Genomic DNA, 22,748 nt, shown 5'->3' on the forward strand with positions numbered 1-22,748 from the left:
GGCAATTCAGACACACGAGTCTGTTATACGGGAACAGGAGGATGCCATTCAGCCCCTCAAGCCTGTTATATATGAACAGGAGGAGGCCATTCAGCCCCTCGAGCCTGTTATACATGCACAAGAGGATGCCATTCAGCCCCTCGAGCCTGTTACACAGTAACAGGAGGAGGTCATTCAGCCCCTCAAGCCTGTTACACATGAACAAGGGGAGACAATTCAGACACACGAGCCTGTTATACAGGAACAGGAGGAGGCTATTCAGCCTGTCGAGCGTGTTATACAGGAAAAGGAGGAAGCCATTCAGCCCCTCAAGCCTGTTAGACAGGAACAGGAGGAGGCCATTCAGCCCCTCGAGCCGGTTACACAGGAATAGGAGGAGGCCATTCAGCCCCTCAAGCCCGTTATACATGAACAGGAGGAGGCCATTCAGCCCCTTGAGTCTGTTATACAGGAACAGGAGGAGGCCATTCAGCCCCTCGAGCCTGTTATACATGCACAGGAGGATGCCATTCAGCCCCTTGAGCCTGTTACACAGGAACAGGAGGAGGCCATTCAGCCCCTTGACTCTGTTATACAGGAACAGGAGGAGGCCATTTAGCCCTTCGAGTCTGTTATAAAGGAACAGGAGGAGGCCAATCAGCTCCTCAGGTAGGAAGAGGCCATTCAGCCCATCGAGCCTATCATACAGGAACAGGAGGAGGCCATTCAGCCCCTCGAGCCTGTTATGCAGGAACAGGAGGAGGCTATTCAGCCTGTTATGCAGGAAAAGGAGGAAGCCATTCAGCCCCTCAAGCCTGTTACACAGGAACATCATGGGCAAGGAAACCTCCTGCTGATTACCACCTACCACCCTCCCTCAGCTGATGAATCAGTACTCCTCTTGGAAGAAGCACTGAAGGCAGCAAGGGCACAGAATGTACTCTGGGTGGAGCCCTCAATGCCCATCACCAAGAGTGGCTCGGTAGCAGCACTACTGACCGAGCTGGTCGAGTCCTGAAGGATATGGCTGCCAGTCTGGGCCTGCGGCAGGTGGTAAGGGAACCAACACGAGGGGAAAACCTACTTGACCTCCTCCTAACCAATCTACCTGTCACAGATGGAAAACAGTTCAAAAAGTATTAATTGGCTGTAAAGCACTTTAGGGTGTCCTGATGTCGTGAAAGGCCTGCAGAAATGAAAGTCTTTCTTTTACAGCCTTCCAAGACAAAGTGACTTAGCTGGCAAAGACCAGAAACATGGATGGTGCTATAGATGAGCCTTACAGATGGGCCGGTTAGCTCAGTTGGTTAGAGCGTGATGCTAATAACGCCAAGGTCGCGGGTTCGATCCCCGTGCGGGCCATTTATTTTTTGAGGGAAGGTTAGCTTCTTAATTTTGTAATTTTTGAGCAGTTTAAAAGTTTAAAAACTTTGGAAGGAAACTCACACGGGACCTGCAAAATCTTTGTTCTACCGAGAGCTCATGGACCTGAAAGGTTAACCATGTGTTTTTCTGTCCACAGATGTTCCCTGACCTGTGGAGTGTTTCCCACATTTAATGAACAATTTCAGATCCAGCATCTGCTGCATTTCACTTTTTATTTTACCGCAGTGTCCTCGCTTCTATTAACAAAAGTCAAAAATAAATTGTAGCTAACAGCAAATGGGCTTTGTTGTCACTGTGAGAGTTGGTGGTTCAGGGGTAGAATTCTCGCCTGCCACGCAGGAGACCCGGGTTCGATTCCCGGCCAATGCAGGTTAAAATTTTTAACAATTTATTTCAGAGCAAACACATCACATGAAACATTCATAATAAATTAGCTGTTCCTGTGTAACTGGATCAAGGGAATGAATGGCCTCCACCTGTTCCTGTGACACAGGCTTGAGGGGCTGAATGTCCTCCTGTTCCATTGTAACAGGCTCAAGGGGCTGAATGGCCTCCTGTTCCAGTGTAACAGGCTTGAGGGGCTGAATGGCCTCCTCCTGTTCCTGTGCAACATGCTCGAGGGGCTGAATGGCCTCCTCCTGTTCCTGTGTAACAGGCTCGAGGGGCTGAATGGCCTCCTCCTGTGTAACAGGCTCGAGGGACTGAATGGCCTCCTGTTCCAGTGTAACGGGCTCGAGGGACTGAATGGCCTCCTCCTGTTCCTGTTTGACAGGCTCAAGGGGCTGAATGGCCTCCTCCTGTTCCTGTTTGACAGGCTCCAGGGGCTGAATGGCCTCCTCCTGTTCCTGTTTGACAGGCTCGAGGGGCTGAATGGCCTCCTCCTGTTATGGTTTGACAGGCTCGAGGGGCTGAATGGCCTCCTCCTGTTCCTGTTCGACAGGCTCAAGGGGCTGAATGGTCTCCTCCTGTCCTGGTTTGACAGGCTCGAGGGGCTGAATGGCCTCCTCCTGTTCCGGTTTGACAGGCTCGAGGGGCTGAATGGACGCCTCCTGTCCCAGTTTGACAGGCTCGAGGGGCTGAATGGACTCCTCCTGTTCCGGTTTGACAGTCTAGAGGGATTGAATGGCCTCCTCCTGTTCCGGTTTGACAGGCTCGAGGGGCTGAATGGCCTACCCCTGTTCCTGTTCGACAGGCTCAAGGGGCTGAATGGCCTCCTCCTGTTCCTGTTCGACAGGCTCAAGGGGCTGAATGGCCTCCTCCTGTTCCTGTTCGACAGGCTCAAGGGGCTGAATGGCCTCCTCCTGTTCCGGTTTGACAGGCTCACAGGGCTGAATGGCCTCCTCCTGTTCTGGTTTGACAGGCTCAAGGGGCTGAATGGCCTCCTCCTGTTCCTGTTCGACAGGCTCGCGGGGCTGAATGGCCTCCTCCTGTTCCTGTTCGACAGGCTCGCGGGGCTGAATGGCCTCCTCCTGTTCTGGTTTGACAGGCCCACGGGGCTGAATGGCCTCCTCCTGTTCCGGTTTGACAGGCTCGAGGGGCTGAACGGCCTCCTCCTGTTCCTATTGAACCATGTTTCAGGCACTAATGTGGCTGATGTTCCGATTGTGCCCTCTGCTGTCCCGGCACAGAAAGAAACACAGTGCCCGTGTATAAAACCCCAAGTCCTTGTACTTTCTTTCTTTCTTTGAATCTTTCTTTCAATTCTTCCTTTTCTGTGCCATATGCTCCTTATTCTATTGTTGCTTAGTGATATATGTGTTCATATTTGCCGGTTTCAACGTGTTCATTGCTTCTGCTACTTCGAATTGTGTCGAAAAAGTGAACTGAATTTCTCCACCTGTGTGAAGCATCCTCGTGTTCGAAGCTGTTTTGGTTTCAATCAAACAAAGGCACAGATTACTCGACCTCGCTGAGACTTTCCTGGCCAGTATTTGTTTCTTGCTTCCTTGCATTTGGAAAGGCCCAGGCTTCATCCTCGGCCTGTGCTGAGGGAGCTGTCCTGAGCCTGGGCAGTGGTTACAATTGGTGTCTGTGGCCCTGTGTTAGGGAGAGGGTGAGTGAGCCTGGCTTCTTGTCCACTCGCCCTGCTGGCTGTGGGCAATGGCTGAGCAGAGGACCAGTTGTGATGGGTGTCAGCAGGAGGGGGGAGGTGGAGAAGGGAAGTTGTAAAGGTAAAGAAAGGGGCTCCCAGCTGTTACAGCTGCTGCTGCCCACAGTCGGCAGTTTGGACAGTGGGTTACCACAGCCCATGACACACACGAGCCAATCCTGCCTCCTCGTGGACTGCCTTCACTTACACTTCTCCTTTTTAAGATGAAACTGTCATTTCATTCATGTGATGTCTAAACCACATCCCCTCTGATTGTCATTTCAAAACCATTGCACTTACAGTCTCAGCTCAACATCGGCAAACCCCAGCAGCAAGCAGGTGAGATTTACAATCTCTTAATGATCAATGATCTATCACAGGAACGTTATTAAAGTCAACACAGGATGTCAAGGTCTTAGAGAGGGTGCAGAAGAGATTTACCAGAATGGTACCAGGGATGAGGGAATTCAATTATGTGGAGAGGCTGGAGAAGCTGGGATTGTTCTCCTTGGAGCAGAGAGGGTTAAGAGGAGATTTGATAGAGATGTTCAAAATTATGAATAGTTTTGATAGCATAAATAAGAAGAAAGTATTTCCACTTGCAGAAGGTTCGGTAACCAGAGGATGCAGATTTACGGTGATTGGCAAAAGAACCAGAGGTGACATGAGGAAACATTTTTTTTAAGCAGCAAGTTGTTGTGATCTGGAATGCGCTGCCTGAAAGGGCAGTGGAAGCAAATTCAATAGTGACTTTCAAAAGGCAGTTGAATAAATACTTGAAGGATAAACATTACAGGGCTATGGGGAAAGGGCAGGTGAATTAAATTAATTGCAGAGCTCTTTCAAAGTGCCGGCGCAGGGCTATGGGGAGAGAGTGGGGCACTGGGATTTATTTGGCATTGATACAGGTCTATGGGGTGTGAGTGGGGCAGTGTGATTAGTTTGGGATTGATTCAGGGCTATGGGGTGAGAGCGGGGCAGTGGGATTAGTTTGTGTTTGATACAGGTCTATGGGGTGTGAGCGGGGCAGTGGGATTAGTTTGTGATTGATACAGGTCTATGGGGTGTGTGTGGGGCAGTGGGATTAGTTTGGGGATTGATATAGGGCTATGGGGAGATAGCGGGTCAGTGGGATTAGTTTGGGATTGTTACAGGGCTTTGGGGAGAGAGCGGGTCAGTGGGATTAGTTTGGGATTGATACAGGTCTATGGGGTGTGAGCGGGGCAGTGGGATTAGTTTGGGGATTGATACAGGGCTATGGGGAGATAGCGGGTCAGTGGGATTAGTTTGGGATTGTTACAGGGCTTTGGGGAGAGAGCGGGACAGTGGGATTAGTTTCGGATTGTTACAGAGCTTTGGGGAGAGAGTGGGGCAGTGGGATTAGTTTGCGATTGATACAGGTCTATGGGGAGATAGTGGGTCAGTGGGTTTAGTTTAGTATTGCTGTGTTAAAGACCCAGAATTAACACAGTGGGGCGAATGGTCTCCTCTGCTCTGTCAATATCTATTGTTGGAGACTCGTCGGCAGCATTTAACACACCATTTGGTGTACGTTTCCTCTCCATATTCTTCTCTAAATGTTCACTGACGGTTCCTTCACAGCTACACAGGCTCCCTGTTTTTCGTGTTAGCAGCAAATGGCGATACGTCTACCTCCTGTACCCAAGTCCAGATTGTTGAAATTGCAAGAAGGGCAACGGTCGCAGCAGTGATGCAGGGGGGCCCACTCTTTAAATCGTCCAGTCAAAAAAACACACAATAACTACCGCACTCTGCTTCTGTCTTTTAAGCAGCTTCCTGGTTTCTAGAACGGTTTCTAGTTGAGTATTAATTTTATCCCATATAAGGATATAGAAACATAGAAACATAGAAAATAGGAGCAGGAGGAGGCCATTCGGCCCCTCGAGCCTGCTCCACCATTCAATGAGATCATGGCTGATAATCCAAATTCAGTACCCGGTCCCTGCTTTCTCCCCATACCCCCTGATCCCTTTAGCCTTAAGAAATATATTCAACTCCTTCTTGAATATATTTAATGAACTGGCCTCTACTGCCTTCTGTGGTAGAGAATTCCACAGGTTCACCACTCTCTGGGTGAAGAAATTCCTCCTCATCTCAGTCCTAAATGGCTTACCTCTTATCCTTAGACTGTGACCACTGGTTCTGGAATCCCCGGCCAACGAGAACATCCTTCCTGCATCTGGTCTGTCCAGTCCTGTCAGAATTTTATAAGTTTCAATGAGATCCCCTCTCATTCTTCTAACCTCCAACGAGTATAAGCCCAATCGACCCAATCTCTCCTCATACGTCATTCCTACCATCCCAGGTATCAGCCTGGTGAATCTTCGCTGAACTCCTTCCATGGCAAGAACATCCTTCCTCAGATAAGGCGACCAATACTGCACACAATACTCACGATGTGGTCTCACCAAGGCTCTGTACAACTGCAGCAAGACATCCTTGTTCGTGTACTCAAACCCTCTCGCTACGAAGGCCAACATACCATTTGCCTTCTTAACTGCCTGCTGCACCTGCATGCTTACCTTCAGCGACTGCTGTACAAGGACACACAGGTCTCGTTGCACTTCCCCTTCTCCCAATCTATTGCTATTCAGATAATAATCTGCCTTCCTGTTTTTGACACCAAAGTGGACAACCTCGCATTTATCCACGTTATATTGCATCTGCCATGCTTTTGCCCAATCAGCCACTCTGTCCAAATCATACTGGAGTTTCTCAGCATCCTCCTCACAGCACACATGCCCACTCAGCTTTGTGTCATCTGCAAACTTGGAGATATTACATCCAGTTCCCTTGTCTAGATCATTATTATATATTGTGAATAGCTGGGGTTCAAGGACCGATCCCTGCGGTGCCCCACCAGTTACTGCCTGCCGCTCGGAAAAAGACCCATTTATTCCAACTCTTTGTCAACTGTCTGCCAACCAGTTCTCTATCCAAGTCAATACCTTGCCCCTAATCCCATGTGCCTTAAATTGACACGCTAATCTCTTATGCGGGACCTTATCGAAAGCCTTTTGAAAGTCCAAATACACCACATCCACTGGTTCTCCATTATCTATTTCACCAGTTACATCCTCAAAAAATTCCAGTAGATTAGTCAAGCACGATTTACCTTTTGTAAATCCATGTTGACTTTGTCCGATCCTGTCACTGTTTTCCAAGTGCTCTGCTATTACATCTTTTATAATGGACTGTCGCATTTTCCCCACTACCGATGTCAGGTTTACTGGTCTGTAATTCCCATTTTTTTCTCTACCACCTGTTTTGAATAGTGGGGTAACATTAGCTACCCTCCAATCTATGGGTACTGTTCCAGATTCCATCGAATGTTGGAAGATGATCAGCAATGCATCTAATATTTCTAGGGCCACTTCCTTAAGTACCCTAGGATGTAGATTATCAGCCCCTGGGGATTTATCGGCCTTCAATACAGTCAACTTCCATAACACCATTTCCCTACAAATACTGATTTCTTTCAGTTCCTCCCTTTCATCAGACGCTATAAGACCATAAGAACATAAGAAATAGGAGCAGGAGTAGGCCAATCGGCCCCTCGAGCCTGCTCCGCCATTCAATAAGATCATGGCTGATCTGATCCCAGCCGCCAATCTCCTATCACAGAACCATCTCCTGAATCTAACAGAATTAGACACATGAAATAGGAGCAGGATCAGGCTACACGGACCCTGGGCCCGCTCCGCTACCCACAGGGCCATGTCCGATCTGAACCTAGACTCATGTCCAAATTCCTGCCCGCTCCCCATAACCCTTAATTCCCTTTACTTCTAGGAAACTGTCTATTTCTGTTTTAAATTTATGTCATGATGTAGCTTCTACAGCTTATTGGGGCAGCATATTCCATGGACCTACCACCCTCTGAGTGAAGTAGTTCCTCCTCATCTCAGTTTTGAAAGAGCAGCCCCTTATTCTAAGACTATGCCCCCTAGTTCTAGTTTCACCCATCATCGGGAACATCCTCCCCGCATCCACCCGATCAAACCCCTTCACAATCTTATATGTTTCAATAAGATTGCCTCTCATTCTTCTGAACTCCAATGAGTAGAGTCCCAATCTATTCATCCTCTCCTCATATATCCATCCCCTCATCTCCGGGATTAACCGAGTGAACATTCTTTGTACTGATTCGAGAGCAAGTATGTCTTTTCTTAAGTGTGGACACCAAAACAGTATGCAGTATTCCAGGTGCGGTCTCACCAATACCTTGTACAACTGAAGCAATACCTCCCTATTTTTATATTCTATCCCCCTAGCAATGAAAGCCAACATTCCAATGGCCTTCTTAATCACTTGCTGCACCTGCATACTAAACTTTTGAGTTTCGTGCACCAGGACCCCCAGATCCCTTTCTACTTCAGTACTTTCCAGTTTCTTGCCATTAAGATAATAACTTGCTCTACGATTTTTCCTGCCAAAGTGCATAACCTCACACTTTCCAGCATTGTATTCCATCTGCCAAATCTCTGCCCACTTACTTAGCCTGTCTATGTCCCCTTGCAGGTTTTTTATGTCCTCCTCACTCACTACTTTCCCTCCCATCTTAGTATCATCTGCAAACTTTGAAATGTTACACTCGGTCCCCTCCTCCAAATCGTTAATATAGTTTGTAAAGAGTTGGGGACCCAGCACTGACCCCTGCAGAACACCACTAGTTACTGATTGCCAGTCTGAGAATGAACCATTAATCCCAACTCTCTGCCTTCTGTGAGATAGCCAATCCTCTATCCATGCCAGAATATTACCCCCAATCCCGTGATTTCTTATCTTAAGCAATAATCTTTTGTGTGGCACCTTGTCAAATGCCTTTTGGAAGTCTAAATACAATACGTCCACTGGTTCCCCTTTATCCACCTTATATGTTACTTCCTCAAAGAACTCCAGCAAATTTGTCAAACATGACTTCCCCTTCATAAAACCATGCTGACTTTGTCCTATTAAATTATGATTATCCAAATGTCCTGTTACTGTCTCCTTAATAATGGACTCCAAAATTTTACCTACCACAAACTTTAGGCTAACCGGTCTATAGTTTCCAGCCTTCTGTCTACTGCTCTTTTTAAATAAGTGTGTTACATTAGCAGTTTTCCAGTCTGCCGGGACCTTTGCTGAGTCCATTGAGTTTTGGAAAATTATTACCAATGCATCCACAATCCCTAGTGCCACTTCCCTCAAGACCCTAGGATGTAAGCCATCAGGTCCAGGTGATTTATCCGCCTGGAGTCCCATTATTTTACCGAGTACCACTTCCTTAGTGATTTTGATCGTGTTTAGCTCCTCCCCACCTATAGCCCCCTGTTTGTCCAGTGTTGGGATATTCTTAGTGTCCTCTACTGTAAAGACTAATACAAAATATTCATTCAGTGTTTTTGCCATCTCCATATTTCCCACCATTAATTTCCCGGTCTCATCCTCTAAGGGACCAACATTTACTTTAGCCACCCTTTTTCTTCTTATATAACTATAAAAACTCTTACTATCTGTTTTCATAATCTATCTTCCCTTTCTTAATCAATCTTTTTGTTATTTTTTGCTGCCTTTTTAAGTTTTCCCAATCCTCCCACTAGATTTGGCTACTTTATATGCCCTTGTTTTTAGTCGAATACTATCCTTAATTTCTTTACTTAGCCACGGATGGCTGTCTTTTCTTTTGCACCCTTTTCTTCTCAGTGGAATATATATTTTTTGGAAGTTGTAAAATAACTCCTTAAATGTACACCACTGATCATGTATCGTCTTACCCTTTAATCTATTTTCCCAATCCACTCTACTCAATTCCGCTCTCACACCTTCATAGTCTCCTTTATTTAAGCTTAGCACGCTTGTTTGAGATCCAACCTTCTCACCCTCTAATTGAATATGGAATTCAACCATGTTATGGTCACTCATTCCAAGGGGATCCTTTACTAGGACATTTTTAATTACTGTCTCGCTACACAGGACCAGATCTAAGGTTGCTTGCCCCCTGGTCGGTTCAATTACATACTGCTCAAGAAACCCATCCCTAATACACTCAATGAACTCATCCTCAAGGCAGCCCTGCCCAATTTGATTTGTCCAATTAATATGATAGTTAAAATCCCCCATAATTATAGATGTTCCCTTATTACAAGCCTCAACTATTTCCTGATTGATACTCCGTCCAACAAAGTTGCAACTGTTCGGAGGCCTATAGACTACGCCCACTAGTGTTTTTTCCCCTTATTATTCCTTACCTCCACCCAAACTGTTTCATTATCCTGATCTTTTGACCCAATATCATTTATCTGTATTACAGTGGTTCCTTCCTTTATTAACATAGCCACCCCACGGGCAACACGGTGGCATAGTGGTTAGCACTGTTGCCTCACAGCGCCAGGAACCTGGGTTCAAATCCGGCCTCGGGTGACTGTCTGTGTGGCGTTTGCACATTCTCCCCGTGTTTGCATGGGTTTCCTCCACGTGCTCCGGTTTCCTCCCACAGTCCAAAGATGTGCGGGTTAGGTTGATTGGCTATGATAAAAAATTGGCCCTTAGTGTTAGGGGGGATTAAATACGTGGGGTTACAGGGTTAGTGCTTGGGTGGGATGGCTGTCGGTGTAGGAACCGGGTGCTAGGGTTTGGATGATCAGCCATGATCTCGTTGAATGGCGGAGCAGGCTCGAAGGGCCGAATGGCCTACTCCTGCTTCTATGTTTCTATGTTACCTCCCCTTCCTTCCTGCCTGTCCTTCCTGATCGTTAAATAACCTGGTATGTTTAATTCCCAGGCATTGTCACCCTGCAGCCATGTTTCTGTAATGGCCACAAGATCATACCCATATGTAGTTATTTGTGCCAATAACTCATCTATTTTGTTACGAATGCTACGTGCATTCAGATAGAGAACTTTCAAATATGTTTTGTGACACTTAGTTCCTGCTTTTGCACTTTTTATTACTTTACCTTTTACTCCATACCTTCTGCCCCTTCCTGACACGCTCTGGTTTTTAATTTCCCCACTGCTACCTAAGTCTATGACCTTCTCTGTTGTCATTTTTATTATTTGCTCTCTAGGAACCTCCCCCCCACTAGTTAGTTTAAAGCCCTCTCTACAGCCCTAGTTATATGATCCGCCAGGACTCTAGTCCCAGCACTGGCCATGTGAAGCCCGTTCCAACGGAACAGCTCCCTCCTGCCCCAATACAGGTGCCAGTGTCCCAGGAAGCAAAACCCATTTCTCACACACCAGTCTTTGAGCCACGCATTTAACTCTCTAATTTTATTTCTCCTAGCCAAATTCGCTAGTGGCTCAGGTAATAATCCAGAGATTATTACCCTTGAGGTTCTGTTTTTTAATTTGACCCCTAGCTGCTCATACTCCTTTAACAGAACCGGCTTCCTAGTCCTATCTACATCGTTTGTACCAACATGGACCACGACAACTGGATCCACCCCCTCCCACTGCAAGTTTCTTTCCAGCCCAGAGGAGATGTCCTTAACCCTGGCACCGGGTAGGCAACACAGCCTTCGGGACTCTCGCTCTCGGCTGCAGAGAACTCTATCTATCCCTCTAATAATACTATCCCCTACCATTACAACATTTCTATTTACTCCCCCCTCTTGAATGGCCCCCCGTTCCACGGTGCTGTGGCCAGGTTGCTCATCCTCCCTGCAGTCCCTGCTCCCGTCAGCCGTGGCTCAGTGGGAAGCACCCTTGCCCTGAGTCACTCTCGCTCTCCCCACTCCAGTGACTTGAGCACAAAAATCCAGGCTGACACTCCAATGCTGTACACAGAGTGTGCTGCACTGTCGGAGGCGCCGTCTTTCAGATGAGATGTTAAACCGAGGCCGTGTCTGCCATCTCAGGTGGGTGTTAAAAATCCTAAGGCACTATTTCGAAGAAGAGCAGGAGAGTTCTCCCCTGGTCCCTGGGCCAATACTTATCCCTTAATCAACATAACTAAAACAGATTATCTGGTCATTATCACACTGCTGTTTGTGGGAGCTTGCTGTGCGCAAATTGGCTACCACATTTCCTACATTACAACAGTGACTACACTTCATTGGCGCTAAAGCGTTGGGACGTCCTGAGGTCATGAAAGGCGCTGTAGAAACGCAAGACTTTCTTTTTTCTTTCTCTGGGAGCTCACCCACCACCAATGTTACGCCGACTGGTCTGATTTATCCCTTTCACTCTGATAGAACAGAGTTGTTATATTGGCAACTGCAGGCATGTGGCCCAAATTCCATATCCAAGGCTTAGATAGAATTAAACAGCACAGACACCGGCCATTCGGCTCGACCGGTCCACGCCAGCGTTTATGCTCCACACGAGCCTCCTCCCACCCTACTTCATCTCACACTATCACCACATCCTTCCATTCCTTTCACCCTCAGGTCCTTATCTAGCTTCCCCTCAAATGGCATTCGCCTCAATCACTCCTTGTGGTAGCATCTTCCACATTCTCACCACTCTCTGGGTAAAGAACTTTCTCCTGAATTCCCTATTGGATTAATTAGTGACTATCTCAAACGTATGGCCCCCAGTTTCGGTCTCCCCCCACAACTAGAAATATTTTCTCTCTCTCTACCCTATCGAACCCTTCATAATTTTAAAGACCTCTATCAGGTCACCTCTCAGTCTCTTTTCTAAAGAGCCCCAGCCTGTTTAATCTTTCCTGATAGTTGAAACCTCTCAGTCCTGGTACAGACCTTTTGTGCAGCTTGTCCAGTGCCTCTATATCCGTTTTGTAATATGGGGACCAGAACTGTGCACAGGATGTTTGGAGCATTGTCTTCAAAGCCTCTGTTATCTCCTCTCTGTCTTCCCTCAGTATTCCAGAACACAGTCATCAGGGTCTGGGGCCTTTGGCACTTCACTACAAAGAGGAAGCAAATCTTAATGAGAAAGTAGCCGTGGCCTGGGAGAGCCGCAGGTGATGATGGAATGGGTGAGTTATGCGAGAGCGTGAGGTGTTCAGAGGAGAAAGGGGTCTTCAGGCAGCTGGTAATATCTGGACAGAAAGGACCCTTCCGCATATCACAAATATTAAACATGGGAATGGCTTTTCAGAGTAGTGGAGAACAGAGTATCCGTGGAAGCAGGTGAACTGATTTGCTTAATTTCTACTAAACTGACAATGTAAACCATCTCTGACTTTACAGGCTGTTCTGGAAGCGACAGAGAAAAAACATCTCACACCCACAGAATTTATCTTGAGTGAGGTCCTGCAAAACATCTGAACCCTCGGACGGAAGAAGGATGCTTTGATGTTGAGACTGAGCGTTGACTGGCTGCTGCTTCTCTGTGCCCTCTCCTGCAATGTGTTGGTGCCCACAGTCCCCGGGTACAGTTTCAATAGCTGCATGCAGGATGCCAATCACAATGGTACCTTTCAGTGCGTCCACCGTTTCCTGACAAAGGTCTCTAGTGCCGTGTCCGACCTCCCAGCCAGCACCGTGCACTTGAACATCTCCCACAACTGGCTCACCCAACTGCAAGCGGGCAGATTCCGCAGCCTGCCCAAGCTGCTCACCCTGCGGCTGGATTACAATCAGATTGAGAGTGTTTGCTGCAGTGTGTTCAGTAATCTCACCAGCCTACTGACCCTCAACCTGTCCTACAACAGTATCTCTCGTCTGAACTCTTCGGGCTTCCAAGAACTTGAAAAGTTAGATCAACTCCTGCTCCATCACAACCGCTTAGTCACAGTTGAACCCAAAGCCTTCGCTGCATTGGACAATCTTCAAACACTTGTCTTAAGCTCCAATAAACTCCAGAATTTCTCCCATCTGGTGAGCGCTGTCTCTGGGCTCAGTAATCTGATGCTCCTGGATCTGGGCAACAATCAGCTCGCCTCCCTGCAACATCGCACCGCCCTCCCGCCCTCCCTCTGAAACCTCTCCCTCTCTAACAACTCTCTCACAACATTTGACTGCCAAGGGGACTTCCTCAGCAACATTCTCAAGTTGGATCTGTCCAATAACAAACTCTCCGATGCTTTGGAATTTTCTAAAGTTGACCTGAGGAACATCTCGGGTTTGATCATCAAGAACAACCCCTTAAATGTCACCGAGTTTCTCAAATCTGCAAACCTGGATCTACAGAATGTTCAATACTCTGGGTTAAGGCTGCACAACCAGAGTCAGCTGTCCAACCTGTGCCACTATCTGGGTCTCAGGACTATGAAGAGCCTGGTCCTGCAGAACAATCAGATCTTATTCCTCCCTGCCCATTCCCTATCCCAGTGCCCACCCATCACTAGCTGGGATTTATCACACAATCTCCTCACATCTGTGGAGTGCTTTGAATTTGCATCGAAAAGAAAGCAAGTTGTTTCTTTCATTATCGAGCACAACAGAATCATCAAGTTACCTTCCTGTTACAAGGATGGGAAGGCAGTCGCGGTGTTTCCCAAGCTGTCGCTCCTAACCTTTCGCTACAACAGGATTTTCACCATTTATAGTCACGCCTTCTCTTATGCTCCCTATATCCGGGCCCTAAAGCTGAACATTAACAACATTGCTGTCATCAACAAGGCTGCCTTTTCTAACCACACCAACTTGCAGGAGCTCCGACTCGACAACAACCTCATAACTGACATCTATGAACACACCTTCAGCAACCTTGGGAGTCTCAGGAATCTCAATCTCAGAAACAACAGGATCTCAATTGTTTTCAGCAATGTGTTTGCAAATCTCAATAACCTGGACACATTGGACCTGGGAGGGAACAAAATTCGAAGCCTCACCAGCCGGTCTTTCTGTGGATTACACAACCTGACCAAGCTTTATCTCGATAGGAACTGTATAACCCGTATCAGCAGGGAGATCTTCGACATCCTCCCATCATTAGGAGTGTTGGACTTGGACAGTAACCGGATCAGATAGAACACTGGCCTGATTGCAGCATCTCCCTTTGTTAACCTCACAAAGCTCCACATTCTCAAACTACAAGCCCAGCAACCCTACGGCATCAACATTATTCCTCCAAAGTTTTTCAATGGCCTCATCTCTTTGAGAGACCTGTATATAGGAGAGAATAAAATGTCACTGTCCAAAGATGGATTTGAAGAACTGATCAATTTGAGAATCCTCTCCATTCCCGATGCTCGCAATGGGATCCACAGTCTGAATCCAGGGATCTTGAAGAATCTCCAGAGTCTAAAGAGACTCAACCTTGAAAATGTCGGCCTCCAATCCATGTCTCTTGACGTCTTTGGAAACCTTTCCAACCTCAGGACATTGTTCTTGGGGAAAAACGCCATTCAGATCATCAATAGCACGGTTGTGGATCACCTGCCCTCCCTGACCTACCTGGATCTACGGAAGAACCCGTTCCCCTGCACCTGTGACATCAGTTGGTTCCAAAACTGGTCCCTGTCCAACCCCAGGGTGCAGGTTATCTATTTTTACAACCAAACATATGCAGGTCGGCCAACTGAATACATGTATAAGTTTGATGCTCGCGTTTGTTACTTGGACATTGGGCAGATCATGTTCCATATAACTGTGCCGGCAGTCCTAAAGGTATGATGCATTTATCTCCTATAATTCTGAGGACGAAGACTGGGTTCTGCAAGAGTTGATGCCAAACCTGGAAACGAGAGGACCTCAAAGTGAGAGAAGCGATTAAAGGCTCCAACTGGGCCAAGGAGGGGAATTCCGCTGCTGAAAGTTAAGCTTCAAGGCCTAGAAATCCGCAGTCTTACCGCAGGCCCTTAAGGCCCGATTCGTGGAAAAATGGTGGCTGCCGCACTTCCCATGTGTTTTGGAGTTCGCCGCTCAACTAACCGCGCTGTGTTAATTGTGAACAACTCCCCCAGTGGCTGCAGAATGGCCGGTGGAAGGCTGCTGACTTTCAGTGGGGGAGACTGCAAATGGCCTTGCAGGACGACCTCGAGCAGCTCTGGCCCTAGAAGGCCTGGCTGTAGACTGCACCACCTCGGCATGGGCGGCAGCAGACTAGGCTGGCTGACAGGCAGCGGCAAGGGCAATGGTAGAGTGGCAGAGGTGGGAGTAGAAATGCTGTCATCCTGAGAGAGGGCAGCAGGTTCCTGCTGCCAAGACCCACTTCCACTACCCCCGGGGTGGTGACTCAACATTCCTAGCAATCTGTTGGTGGCCAGATGGCTGGGCGGCTGTGACACCCTGCAAGCCCCGTTCGACACTGGTAAACGCAGCCATGGTGACAGCAGTCTGAGCTTGGGTGGCAGCAAACTGAGGCTGCACGAGAGCACTGTGATACAGCGTGATCTTACAAGTGGCGCTCCAAATGGAATGACAATGAGGTGCTGCTGCATCAAAGAACCTCCCCCTTTAAGTAGTGGAGAAAGCCGAGGCCTAACATGATTTGCAGTCAGACTGCACCCAATATTGTCCCATCTGTTGAGCGGTAAAGCAATGAGCAGCGGGTTTAGTGCTCAGATCAGCACTATAATCATGTAAAAGAGCACTCAGCATGAATTTTGCGTGCTACTTAGACCACTTTGTCCAGACGCAGCTAAGTAACGCTGGGCCATGACTCTGTCCGTTTTCCGGCCATATCCGATTTCTTGGCCCGTGTTCCTCAAAGCCCCTTTGGTTCTAGTGGCAGGGCACCCACTCATCTCAGAACTCACTGCCACGAACTTCCATCTACCTGTGACACAGTCAATTCAATTCAAATCGCTTTATTGGCATGACAAGATACATCTAATGTTGCCAAAGCATCGAAAAACATTCATGGTTGTGAGGATATAGAATGCAAAAATATGGTAACAACTCACTTCGCATAGCCAAGGACCCTGTCAATCTAAAATGGAGGATCCTGTCAGCATAAAATGGTGGTGAAATGTCGACATCGCTGAGTCACTTGCATATTGTAAGAAATGATCATGTTAACTCAAGAAACTGTGAAGGCAGCAGGAAGTAAAATAAAAGAAGCTAAACTGATCTGTGGCTGCTAATATGGCTGGCACCCACGATGTCACACCTTGCTCGTGGAAACAGTGTAGGGCGGAGTGCAGAGGTTATACAGACAATAGGCGATCAGAAAACACATTTCCATGATTGCATACGCATTACCATAATGATTAGGTGATCGTGAAACCATTACCAGCATATTTACTTAACTGTGACTTCTTTGTTTCATACTGCCAGGCCAGGAAATCAAATTAAATGTATACGTGTACAGCTTGGGATTGGTGCAGACTGTACGATGTGTTAATGTCTTCTCAAATGCAAGTATAATAATGTGGCACACTGTATGAAAGATTGCTTGCTCTGGTTTAACCTGTCGGGACTCTTCTGGAGTCAGGACTGCTGTATCAGAGTAAGTCTCCCGGAATGACGTAATAAAAACTGTTGAACTCCACCAGTATTCGACTCAGTGTTTATACTGAACCAGATTGAGGACCAAAAGAATCTTTCAACATTTGGTGTCAGAAGTGGGATCTCAACGGACAATCACCGAGAATTCGCGAAATTAAGAGCCGAACTAGTATTGGACGTGAGAGGAGGAAATGGGCCCCCGGAGTGAGTATGTTTAAATTTACCACCTCGGCTTTCCTCTGATCCGTAAGTCTGATAAAAGTTTTGCCACTCGCTAATTCTTGCGTGGTGTCCCGACGAGATCTGGGTCAATCTGGCGAATACTGTGTAAACTTAGGAAATAAGTATCCAAATCGGGTAACGCGCCGGCTTCATATTTCACTTTATCCGCTCAGGCTAAAAAGTAGATAAGTAGTGATTTTAGAGAAAGAGAAAAAGAATACTTGAAAGAAAGTTAAAAGAGAGAGTCGGGGACTCTGGAGCTCGAGCAACTTGTATTCAGGGAGTGCAAGATAAGGGTCGTATAAGTGAATAATTAGAGTTTAAGAATACCTGTACCAGGCGGTGACAGAGGCTAAATTTATGATTTGAATAATTAGGCTAAGAATACCTGTACCAGACGGTGACAGAGGCTATAATTACTATTTGATGAATATAGACGACTCACTGTGTTTCTGTTTGGTATAAGTATTGTAGTTATTGTATTGTGGTGTTTAGTTTTGTGTGCCGGTATCCGTGAAATGTACGAGACACTTTTAAAAACGTAACTCGAATCCTGAAAGGGAGCCCTTAGTGTAAGAGAACCATGGGTAATTACCTAGACATAACAAGTGACGAGGGCAGTGCCTTACAAACATTGTGTGACAAATATCCGGATAAAGCCCAACAATTGAGACTACTCTCAGGGGGTTTAAATGAAAAGTTAGGCAGCGAACAATGGCCACTAGGGGGTCCCAAAAGTTTAGAAACGGTTAAACAAGTTCAAGAAATGATTTGGAAAAAGAACATGGGAAGCAAGACTATAAAACTAATTGGACTCTGGCGACAGTACTGCCAAGAAATTAAAGACAGTTCCCTATTAGCCAGCTGGCAAGATAATGCTGTTAAATTAGGAATAAAGTTAACCGAAGGAGGAAACCCTAAACCCATTGAAATACTTAAGAAAGAACGTGCACATGAGAAAAGGTCAAAATCTGAAAAGGCGCCAGATTAAAAGGATAAAAATGAACTACGTAGTTCAATGGTTGGCCTTAGGTTGAAAGAGGGAGACGGAACAGATGAGGACTTAGACAATTGGATGTACAGAACTCCTAATGCGCCACCTCCTCAGCCACCCCAGTACATCAATATTTACCCCTCCCTTCCAACGTCGGCCTCACTAGCGATGCCTAATACTACCCCTCCAGCAACCCTCTCCGCAACCAGTCCCCCATTCACTCCAGGAATACCCCCAACCACCTTACCCGATAGTGCCACAGGCGTTACTGATCCCATAAGTAGTCGGTCCCGGTTACAAACGGCAGGACAGACAAACCCTGTGCCAAATTATACTCCTACCCGGAGTGATAAGAAAAAGAAAAAGAAGGAAGAAGAGAAACGGGGAAATAAGAAGAGTCAGACAGTTAGTTCAACATAAATCCACTCAGGAAAGCGACACTGAGTCATGTAGTGACTTTACCGATTCGGAGGATGATTTATCACCTCCTGAGGATCATGAGTCAGAATCAAAAAATCATTCTGGTAACCCACCCAGGAACCTTCCAGTGAGAAAGATGCCAAACCCAGATCAGGCTAATGCCGCAGCTAACCCCACCATAGATGTATTCTTCCCATGGAAGCCTAATGAATTAATGTCTATCCTAACTAATGTGCCGGATCGCCACAAAGTGCCTCAAAAGTTTGTGGACTTTTTACGAACCACCATTCAACTGTACAATGCTGAATCCCGAGATTTATGGGCTTTAATCCAACAAGTACTGACCCCCTCGGAACATACTCGATTCTTAACTCACTTGCGACATGCTAATCTGGCAGCCCTAAATGTGGCCATGGGGAATGACAATGATAGAATAACAGCCATGCTAACGGCTGCTAGTCAAACACTTTAGAAGCCTATTAACATATCCAATGTCCTAGATACTAAGCCAAAGAAAGATGAGGGACCTGAGGAATTTTTGGAGAGATTCTGTGAGGTTTATCAGGGACAGTCGGGGGACACCAATTATCAAGGAGGAGCCAATTCACCCCAATTCTGCGCCATTCTGATGAACTGCCTTCCGGCTGCGGTATCAACCGCAATTAAAACCAATAATATGAACTGGCCAGAAAATAGCCCAGCTCAAATTACTAGAGCCATAAAATATTATTGGAAAGAGAGTAAAGGTTTGGAGAACCAACCCCAGAAGACAATAAAAACAGAATATGTCGTGAAGGAAGTCCCAATTCAACCACACACGATAGACAGGATAGGGTATCAGATGGAACCTCAATACTGTACCCCTGAATGGGTAGACATTCAGAATTATGGATATTACACTCATCCAAACGGCCCCGATGCTACTGCATACGGCCAACCCTACGCCCCTCCACAACAGAATTATGGAGGTAGAGGAAGGGGTAGAAGACAAGGACGGGGATACCAAGGTCCAAGACAAGGGCAGTGTTATAACTGTGGAGAGCATGGCCACTGGGTCAGAGACTGCCAATCCTTAGCCTATCGAGACCCACCTAGGAGGGGCATGGGAAGATGGAGAGGAAACAAATGAGGACCTAGAGAAGGCAGGGGAGGATATACCAATTTCTCCCAGAACAATCCATTCCCACAGAATTGACTAGCTAATCTAGTGGTCAGCATTTTACATTCGGACCGAGAACCCTTACTAATGTTGCAAATCCAGGATCAATGGTATCCCTGTATAGTAGACATTGGAGCCGCCATGTCCTCTGTCCAATCGGACCTTAAACTTCCCCGATCCAACAAAACCCAGGAATTATCAGGCTTCCAAGGTCAAATGACCAAGTATGCTTTGTCAGAACCAGTTCAGGTGACCTACAAAAATCAATCTGCAACCCACCAATTTGTAATAACTACCGGCTTGGACTGCAATTTGATGGCCAGAGACTTACTATGTGCATTCCAACTCAAACCTGATTGTGGTGATGAAGGAATAGCAATAGGACATTGGGCAAATAAAAGGCAATGTTATGTTTCGACTACACCGCAATGGTGGTCGCTCGACCTCAATGCATCCTCCTATCATGTGACACTGGCATATGATCGAAGTGGAAAGGATAGGACCCTTGAGGAGTATTTTAAAGATCAGGAAGGTACCGAATGGACAATCTACCTCAAGGCTGTAGTAACTGGACCTGAGGGAAAAGCAGAGTTTGTGCAGGTTCCCTTACACTTGCGGAAGCAGCCTTCAACAGTGGCTCCTCATATCACGCGGGAAGTTAACCAGCCTTTCCATGCCAAAGATTTGGGGCCCATGGTAAAACGAGCGATCGATCAGGCAAATCCTGAATGTCACCAACCGCAACAGTTACCCGGAGGTCTGATGGTCCAATTTTACCAAAACCCTGAGCCTAGCCTGACTGTGGTGCACCGTCATGTAGGGAAAGACATACTGGAGTATGTGACTCCACAGGTATGGGCAGAAGACCCAACGCATGTAGGTCTAACCGGCATAAAACCCATTGAGATCCCAGTGAAGGAAAATGTGACCTTGCCGACGGTACGACAATACCCTTTGAAACACCAACCTCTTCCGAGTATAGACAGACTCATTAAGGGATTGTTGGAGCAGGGAATTTTGGTAACTTGCCAATCCAGTTGTAATACACCCATCCTGGCTGTTCCGAAGCCTGGTAAGCCTGATTAATTCCGCCTAGTGCAGGATTTACGAGCAATAAATGCGATTGTTCAGCCACTTAATGCGCTAATACCTAATCCAGCACACATCTTGGCCTCGATACCTGCTGATGCTACAGTTTTTGCGGCAGTCGATCTCCAGCATGCCTTTTTCTCCCTGCCATTGGCCACTTCTAGCCAATACATTTTTGCCTTCACTTACAACGGTCAGCAGTATAAGTGGACTCGATTACCCCAGGGCTTTGTGAATTCACCTACCCTGTTTTCGCGGTGCCTTCAACAGCAATTACAGACACTGACATTAAATTGTGGCTCCAATCTGATCCAGTATGTGGATGACCTTCTGACCTTCTCATTGCTAGCCCTGATGAGCTAATTAACAGAGAGGACACTATTCAGTTGTTGAACTATCTCTCAGAATTAGGATATGTGGTATCTCCAGCGAAAGTATTGGTGGCTCAGAAGACAGTTAAATTTCTTGAAGTTATGTTATCAGCCGAAAACCGCAGTTTGGAAACTAGCAGAATACAGCCAATATGCGAGACGCCAACCCCTAAAACGGCCAAGCAAGGCAGGCAGTGGCTGGGAATGGTTAATAATTGTCGACAGTGGATACCTAACATTGCAGTATTAACCAAACATCTGACTCCCTACACGGCTAAAGAGGGAGAGTTTGAGCTGGAACTAGAGGCACAGCAGGCATTTGAGGAATTAAAACAGGATCTGGTCCAAGCACCAGCCCTGAGACGACCCCTGTCTGATAGGCCATTCCAGTTATATTGCATAGTAATGAACGATTGCTCAACAGCAGTTCTGACTCAGAAGCATGGAGATAAGCATCGACCGGTAGCTTATTATTCATCAAAACTGGATCCGGTAGCCTTAGGACATCCCTATTGCCCCCAGATCCTTACAGCCATCTACAACAGTCTACAGTCAGCTGCTAATATGACACTTCAGCAGGACATTACCGTGTATAGCTCTCACTCAGTCACTGCATTATTGGGGTAATTGCAGACCCAACACCTGATTACCGCCAGGCAAAATAAGTATGAAATATACTTACTGAACAATCCTTGGCTAGCATTTAAACACTGTAGCACTATCAACCCTGACAGTTTCCTTGCAAATCCGCCCTCCGAGAGTGATGAACCAAGCCATGATTGCTTAAACCTCATTAAGGATGATACCTCAGTACGACCTGATCTGTCTGACACTCTTATTGCAGATCCCGATATTACCATGTATACGGACGGCAGTTTTTCAGTTGATGAGATGGGAAAACGAATTTCTGGCTATGCAATTGTAAATCAGGAATGTGTCACCTTAGAATCAGCAGCCTTTGAATTCCCTTTTTCTGCCCAGCAAGCCGAACTGTTTGCACTCATACGAGCTTGCACTTTGGGAGAAGGATTAAAAATCAATGTACATACAGACTCTAGATATGCCTTTGGAGTAGTTCACGACTTTGGACAATTGTGGAAAAATAGAGGTTTTCTGACCTCTTCAGGCAGCCCGATCTCTCACCGTCAGTTAGTCTCAGATCGCTTGCAAGCCCTTTTACTCCCCAAACAGACAGCTGTGATTAAATGCTCTGCCCATACCACTGGCCAAAACCCGGTAGATATAGGAAACAGCCGCGCTGATGAGGTGGCCAAAAATGCTTCTGGGAGTCACCAAATGATTGTGCCCCGAATGATGAGGCAGACTAAAAATTCCAAAAAGAATCAGTCTACCTCGGAAAAACTAATGCCAACCATCCAAGAGGTGACTAAGTTGCAGGAGGACGCTCCTGATAGTGATAAGTATTTGTGGAGAGAATTGGGATGTGTATATAACCCTTTATCAAAACTCTGGACTACTCCCGCGGAACAGACTTGCATGTCTGATGAGCTAGCTTTATGGGTTATTTAATGTGGACACTTTGCAACTCATTGTGGTGGCAGGGCAGTGGGTGATTTGCTTCTAAGTACTTAGTGGCATCCAAGGCTTCAAGCAATAGCACAGAACATTAGCGATCGATGCCTGATTTGTCAACAACACAACCCTGGAAAGGGAGTGCCTTGCGAATGGGGAAAAACCCCTTTACCTGAGGGTCCCTGTGAGACCCTGC

Source organism: Somniosus microcephalus, unplaced genomic scaffold (assembly GCF_052327205.1).
Source record: "Somniosus microcephalus isolate GS21.2 unplaced genomic scaffold, FLI_Smic_1.0 unresolved_chr3, whole genome shotgun sequence".
Classification (NCBI taxonomy): Eukaryota; Metazoa; Chordata; class Chondrichthyes; order Squaliformes; family Somniosidae; genus Somniosus; species Somniosus microcephalus.